The sequence below is a fragment of the Condylura cristata genome, unplaced genomic scaffold (genome assembly GCF_000260355.1).
Source record: "Condylura cristata isolate star-nosed mole 26May11 unplaced genomic scaffold, ConCri1.0 scaffold00002, whole genome shotgun sequence".
In the NCBI taxonomy this organism is placed as follows: domain Eukaryota; kingdom Metazoa; phylum Chordata; class Mammalia; order Eulipotyphla; family Talpidae; genus Condylura; species Condylura cristata.
Genome location: NW_004567103.1, coordinates 80,445,344 through 80,453,462, shown reverse-complemented (window position 1 = coordinate 80,453,462; position 8,119 = coordinate 80,445,344).

The following is an 8,119-nucleotide window of genomic DNA, read 5'->3' as shown; positions in this document are numbered from 1 at the left end:
CAGTGTACTTTGTCCATCTGCCTGTTCTGCTCCCCACTCTGTCTCTGGTGAATCCTCTCACCCTCCGCATCTCTGGCCTGTCCCCCAGTTCTGTATGAATAAATAAATAAATCTCAAAACAAAAAAAAAAGATCCCATGCGTGTCTTTAGTCCATTTCAAGATATACATGTAGGATATCACAGCAACTTAGAGAAATGATGGGCTATGTGTCCCTAGCAGAGATTTCAAAAAAAATTCTCATAACCTTATTGGTCAATCAATCGCTTCTGGTTGGCTCTGAGTGGTGCAGGCAAACAACATACTTTAAGACGCTTTCTGTCTTCCTGCATTACCCCCCTCCTAAAAGTACTCACATTCCTCTGCACAGCTGATTCCCTCAGTCTCATTGGCGCTTGTGGGTGGGTTACAGAAACCCACATCTCAGTGAAATGGGTTGTAAACCCTCTTGACATAATTGTGATCTATGTTATTTTTAAAAATAGATATACAACCAAATATCTTCCAGGCTTCACTGAGCAAAAATGTTACTGTGGCAATCGGAATATTCTGTTGAGCCTCTTAAGTGCTGGGTTGTTTACTTCTCCAACCCATACCCCCCTATTCTACTGAAATCTGGAAAGCAGCTGGTAAATCTGCTTTACACAGTGCTCCAGGTGTGCTTGTCTGTAAGCAAGTGGCTCTTCTGGACCCGCACCACACCTGCCAGAGTAGTGGGAGTGCTGTGTGCAGGTGAACAGTTTACAGACACTCATTCTACACCTGCACCTGGCAGCAGGGGTCAAACTGCCACAGGCTGCTGTAGAGGGTACAGCTGGCCAGGCTTAGCATGCCAGTGGACAGGGGATACAGTAGGGATCACCTAAATGCAGCACCAGTGATGTAGAAGAGGCAGGCAGTGCTGGTGGGCTTGTGAGACTGTTGCCCCTGGTGATCCAGTGGGTGGGTGAGGTCTTGATGCCAATGTGGATGGGCTCAGGAACAATGTACTGATACTGGGCTTCCAGAGCCTGCCCCAGCTGATCCTCAACTGTCCAGGGCATCCTTCTCTTTGGAAGTCTCCTGCACGAAGGAAATCTGGCCAAAGAGCTCACTATTGCAAAAACTGCAGGGACTCGTGTTGAGAGCCCTGGAAAGAGAACAGGTGCATCTGTCTGTAAGCTGGTAGGATTGACACACCCAAGTGGCAAAATACAGCGATACCCGTACTCTATCTGTGCCAGATGGGCAAGTGTGTTTCCAAGACACTGTTGGGGAAAGTGGTGATCTGTTTCTTGAGCTTGAGGCCATTGTGCTGAATTCTGGGCAAGAATTCAGGTTGTAGCTCACAGACTGATGTTCTTTAAAAAAAAAAAAAAAAAACAAAGATTGATTTGTTTATGCATACAAGAGCTGGGGTACAGGCCAGAAGTGCTGGGGGGAGGTGAGAGGATTCACCAGAGACAGAGTGGGGGACTGAACAGGCTGACTGACCGAAATACATTGCTGAGGGGAGCAGCTTGAAGGACAGGAGGGGTCTGCTGCACCATGGGGGTCAGCTTCCTGGCCATGGATCGAACTGCAGTGGCTGTGGACAGCTTCACAGTGCTGTGCTTTAACCTGTTGTGCCACCAGGGAGGGCCCTGGCGTTCTTCTTCATAAACACTGTTGATTTCCTCTCTCAGGTGTTACTGCCACTGCTGCCCAGGCCAAAATGGCCTCCTTCCAAGTGGCCATCTTGCACACGGGGTAGGGACTTCTTGTCTTCACCTTCTGAAGTTTGATAGCCAGCCCTTGCTCCCTCCTCATAATAAAAATTGAGCATAGTTTGTAAAATAACTATTCAAAAATTTTGCTCATTTTTAGAAATTGAATTGTTTATCTTCTATTAAATTGAGTTGAAAGAACTTTTATACATACTAGCTGAAATCTCTTTGTCAGATAAAAGTATTGCCAACATCTTTTTTATTTTTTGCTCTTTCATTGTCTTAATTGCATCTCTGAAAGAGTAAAGTTTTAAGTCTGATAAGGCCAAATAATCTTTTATTTTCCTTTAAGGTTTGTGCTTCTTTGTATCTTATGTTTAAAAAAATCTTTGCATACTCTATGGGTTCAAATATTTTCTCTTGTTTTCTAGTATTTTTACCTTTTATAAGAGCTTATGATGCATTTTGAGATAGCTATTTGTATTATGAGCTTATTTTTGTTTTCATATATTTCACATAGAAGCAAAGACAGTTTTTGCCTAATTCTGGTTAATTTATCCAGCATAATACTCTCAAGGTCCATCAGTGTTGTCAAAATGGCAAATTTCTATTTTCTGTTGTTAGAGACTGAATAATATCTCATTGTATATACCCACCACATTTTCTTTACCCACTTATGCATCAAATGGACACTTACTTTGTTTTTAACCCTTGGCTAGTGTGAATAATTATCAATTAATATGGCCATCATTTAGCTTTTCTAGTTAGTATTTTCATATCCTTCAGATAAACATCCTGAAGTAGAATTGCTGGGTGGTATGGCAGTTTTATTTTTAATTTTTGGAGGAACTTCCATACCCTTTTCCATAGTAGCTACACAAATTTGCATTCTCACCAATAGTGCAGTTTCCTTCCTCTCACTATTATTTCCTGTTTTTTGTTTGTTTGTTTGTTTGATAATTGCCATTATCAAAAAACAGATGTGAGGTGATACCTCATTGTAACTTAGATTTGTTTTTCTCTAAGAATGAGTAATGCTCAGCACCTTTTCATGTACATGTTGTCCATTATATATCCTCTTTAGGAAAAAAAAATCTCTTCAGATTCTTTGTTTTTAGTTGGACTTTTTTTTTTTTTCTGTTGAGTTGTCTGAGATTCATCCATATGGGGCCATTGTAGTATTTTCATTCATCATTGTATATTGCTCCACTGTGTGATCTACTATCTTATTGATAGACATTTGGATTGTTTGTGGCTTTAGGCTATTAAACATTGGGCATGAATTGTTTTTATTACATGTGATTTTTTATAGAAGTCTTTTTGTGAACACATGCTTGCTTTTCAGTTGGGTGTATACCTAGCAGTTAAATTGCTGGGTGCACATATTTTTGTCTTTCGTAGACACTGCCAAGTAACTGTATAAAATATTTGAGCAGAAATATTTGTGCTGACAGAATGTCAACAACAGTATATGAGAGTTTGGGTTGTTCCACACCCTTGCCAACACTTAAATTTTTCTCTCTCTCTTGTTTTTACCATTCTGGTGCCTTGTATTTGTATCATATTGCAATTTTAAATTTCTTAGATAACTAATGAATTTGTACATTTTTTCATGAGTTTACTGGTTACAAGGATAACTTCTTTTGAGAAATTTAAGTCTTTTCCATTGGACTATCTGTCTTCTTCTTACTGACTTATCATTCTTTATATATTCTGGATATTGGTATTTTATGTAATAGATGTATGAAATATATTTCCCACTCTGTAGCTTTCTTTTGCATTCTTTTTTTTTTTTTTTAAAGATTTATTTATTTGTGCATACAGAACTGGGGTACAGGCCAGAGGCTCAGGGGCGGTGAGAGGCTTCACCAGAGACAGAGTGGGGAGCAGAACAGGCAGATCGACGAAGTACACTGCTGAGGGGAGCAGCAGGTGGGTCAGGAGAGGTCTGCCACGCCATGTGGTCACCTCCAGGGCAGGCGGGAATCGAACTCATGCAGAAGTGGCTTTTAGTTTCTCAGTGCTGTGCTTTAACCCACTGCGCCACCAGGGAGGGCCTCTTTTGCATTGTTTTAATGGTATTTCTTTAAAAATTTTTTTTTATTTATTTATGCATACAGAACTGGGGTATAGGGTAGAGGTGCAGGGGCAGTGAGATGATTCACCAGAGACAGAGTGGGGAGAAGAATGGGCAGACTGACAAAGTACACTGCTGAGGGGAACAGCAGGAGGGTCAGGAGAAGTCTGCTGCACCATGTGGGTCACCTCCCTGGCCGGGGACTGAACTTGTGCTCAAGCAGTTGCTGCTAGCTTCCTAATGCTGCACTTTAACCCACTATGCCACTAGGGAGCGCTATTTAATGGGAAGAGCCTTCTCTTTGTCTCTGAATAAGAACTGGGCTTCTGATAGATCCTAAAGTTTGCTAGTTTCTTTCTATAATAATGTGCCTGGGGGAGGGGGGATGAGGGAGGAAATAGCTTCAGATAAAGACTACAAATATTTTATATGTAGTCTGGATGAACTTATAGAACATTCAAAACTGGCCTATGTTAGAAAAATTAGAGCAACATTGACCTTTAGTGAGCATATTGACAGATGCCAATTCAGGGGAGGTATGAAGGAACTTTCTGGACTAATAGTAGTGTTTTCCATTTTGATAGGGATCTGATTTGTACAGATATATGCATTATTAAAACTTACTAATTCTGGACCTCTTCCTGGTGGTACAACGGGTTAAAGAACCGCATTATGAAGCTCTCCAAAGCCACTGCAGCATGAGTTCGTTCCTTGGCCAGGGAGCTGACCTGCATGGCACAGCAGACTTCTCCTGTCTCACTTACTGCTCCCCTTAGTGTACTTTGTCAATTTGCCTGTTCTGCTTCCCACTCTGTCTCTGGTGAATCCTCTCAGCCACCACACCTCTGGCCTGTACCCCAGTTCTGTATGCATAAATAAATAAATCTTTAAAAAAGAAACTTTGAATGTTGAAATCTAGGGAAGCATAGATTTGAAATGCATCAAAGTAAATTGATGCAGGTTGCTGCATAAGTGTGTAGACAGAGTATATATATAACAAGGCAACTAGAGTAAATGCTGTGGGAATGAAATGGAAAATGACAGGCTGACCTGTTGATTAGTTGAAATTGGGATATAGCCTGTAGACTGAAAGTTTCAGGGAACAATTCATAGTGTTCTCATGGCCACATGTCTGCTTCATGCATCCCAGCTGACTGTACCCCTTGCTTTAGACAGTAAATACTCTGCTGCCTAATTGCTTGGGGCTCAGACTTTGGAGAATGCTCTCTGAGCCTGATGGTATAAAGCCGACCAGCATTAATAAAGGACTTCCCTCTTCCTCCCTGAGTGCTGCCTGGTTACCTGACAGAATCCTGCTATAACAGTAATTTCTTTGTAGTGGATATATTAAGGGGAAGGATGTCCGAAAGGAACAGTCTTGTGGGCTCCACCCCCTACTCCAGCTTTCTGTGATTGGAAACTACAACTCCCAGCAGTATCAGGGAGAGAACTGCGAGGACCCAACGGCGGAGCTAAGCAGGAATTCTGGGACATTGGGGGATAAATAGGCCGTCACTGCATCTTTTGCTTTCTCGGTCAGGAAATGGCTCTCTGGACTTGGGCCTTTCAGTTAGTTTGTTACCAGAGCTCCAAGTCAGCTGAACCGGTAAGATATTCCAGTTGTTGTTTCCTTTTCTTTTCCCCTTTTGTAAATAAATCTACTTTGACCCTTTTGTGTGAGCCTGCAGTATAACTGAATTTTAAGCTCAGGTGAGGCCCCACAGACAGGCGGCCCAGTTCACACTGGGATGCCCTATAACAGATACATGGGTGTCCATTGTGAACAACTTCTGTTTTCTCTATGTTTTAAAAGCTTGATAGTAAAATGAACAGAAGTAGGCCCTTCCTGGTGTTGCAACAGGTTAGGACGCAGCACTGAGAAGCTGGCCACAGCCTCTTCAGTGCGAGTTTGATCCTGGCCCCAGAGGTGACCCACATGGCACAGCAGACCTCTCCTGACCCGCCTGCTGCTCCCCTCAGCAGTGTACTTTGTTGATCAGCTTGTTCTGCTCCCCACTCTGTCTCAGGTGAATCCTCTCACTGCCCCTGTCCCCCCTGGCTTGTATCCCAGTGAATACATAAATAAATAAATAAATCTTTTTTTTAAAAAAATGAACAGAAGTAAATTAGTAGGTGGTTCTAAACAAAAACAAAAACAAACAAACAAACAAACAAAACCCAAAACAGTTTTCTCCCTCAACAGTTGCTTGTTTCTACAGAAATCATTCCTCCTCTGTGGCTGTCTTTGCTGTAAAACTGCTTCCTCATTCAGAGTCCCAACCACCATTCCCTCAGCCCAGGCATGATCTCAAGATCTCAGTTTCTTTTATATGATTTGAGTTAGACTGTGGGTGTCTGGCTCATGAGAGTTGCTTCTTCACCTGCCTCATGAGAGTTGGTTCCTACAGTGAACCAGAAAAGACCTGGATTTTGGTTTTCCCCTGTGTGGGGTAACAGGTTGCCCTGCCAAGGGAGGCATTTTCTGGGCCAGCCCAGTCCTTCTGCTGCTTCCAGGCACTACCTGGTTAACCATTTAACACACACGACCTTGGTTAATGGAACATAGTTGGTCTTCGGTGCAATGGAAGAATTAGACTTTGGAAAGTAGAGCTGGAACTGAGAAGGAAAAATCTGTAAGAGGAGTTCCAAAGTTTAACAGATAATCAAACAGAAATTGCAAGATTGTGCAAAATGCCTGGGGAGGGTGATGGGGGGAATGTAGACACACCACACTTCTGATGGACACTTAAAGAAAACACCCTGGAGAAGCTTCATTTACAAGAGATCTTCAACCTGAAAGCTACCATTTTTTTTGCCTGATAAATTATAAAATCAAAACAATAGCTTTAATAGTACTCAATAGTGGTAAGGATGTGAGGATAAAAGGGTGTTATTATACATGACCATTAAGAGCCTTTTTTTTTAAGACTTAATTTTGTGCAGAAGAACTGGGGATAGGCCAGAGATGTAGGGGTTGAGAGGACTCATCAGAGACAGAGTGGGGAGCAGAACAGGTGGATCTAGGGGAGCTGCTGATGGGATAGGAGAGATCTGCTGTGCCCTGTGGATTAGCTCCTTGGCCAGGGGTCAAACTCTGGTGCCTTCGTGGGTTGTTTGGTGCTGAGACTTAACCCTTCAACCACCAGGAAGGTCTATAAGAGGGTTTTCCTGGAAATAATTTAACAATATGTATAAAAGATCACACATATTGAATCAATATTCTACATTTATAGAAATATCTATTCTGAGGGTGCAGTATCAGAATGTCTTCAAAGAGTTACATATAAAGATGTCTAATAGATTATCATAATAACAAAACTTGGATATTGCCTATGAGGGTACTAATTACATTCTAGATAAACACTGTGATGTAAAAGTTACACAGGCATTTTCATGATACACTTTTAGGGGAGAAAAATTAAGTTTCAGAATTTTCATGCACATTATGATTCTCATTATAGGCCAAAAGATTGTTGGAGATTATTTGTTCTTTTTCATATTTCTGGTATTTCCTCAGTTTTCTGCAATGCATTAGTTTTTTTTTTTTCATGTTAGGAAAAGCATTTTGGATGCAGCAGTCTAGAACTTGGATATGAGGTAGATATCTTGTGACATGTTTCACAAAACAATCCTAGAAGGCTTGTTTAAAAATTCTTTAAAAATTTGTGAGGGCGATCTGCCTGTTCTGCTCCCGGCTCTGTCTCTGGTGAAGCCTCTCACCGCACCCCTGCACCTCTGGCCTGTACCCCAGTTTTGTATGCATAAATAAATCTTTAAAAAAAAATTTGTGAGGGTGGGGGCCTGATATTATATAAAAATGAGATATGGGTGCTCTGGTGGTGAGTGGGGTGTGGTGATGTACATCTGAGGAGGTGTGGACCTATCCTCCTTAATCATGCAGTGCTGTAAACAAATATCTTGGGTAATAGAGAAATTAAAATTAAAAATTAATTAATCCCTAAAATAAAAAAATAAAAATCAGCAAGATCTTTTGCTTACAATATGAAATCAGTATAGGTCCTCCTTTAGGATCTTATTAATGGAAAGCTGAGTAGAAGGAACAAAGGGATCTGCTGGAACAGAGGGGAGTTCTGTGTACACTGCACTGGAGCAAACATTACAAAATCCCCCTGGAGTATAACTGCAAGCTTTGTGCGTAAAGTGTCCGTAGTGGCAAAGGTGGTTGCTACTGCTGTCTTGCAACACAGATGTCATAAGTCACACACTTCCCTCATCCAGGGGGAAGTGAAGGTTTTTGAAAGGAGGGAACAGGGGGAAGGGAGCTTCCTCTCATGGAGCTCCTACTGTTTGCATTGTGGTGTGATTTTGGCCAACATTGTCATTTGTGTAACTCTGAGA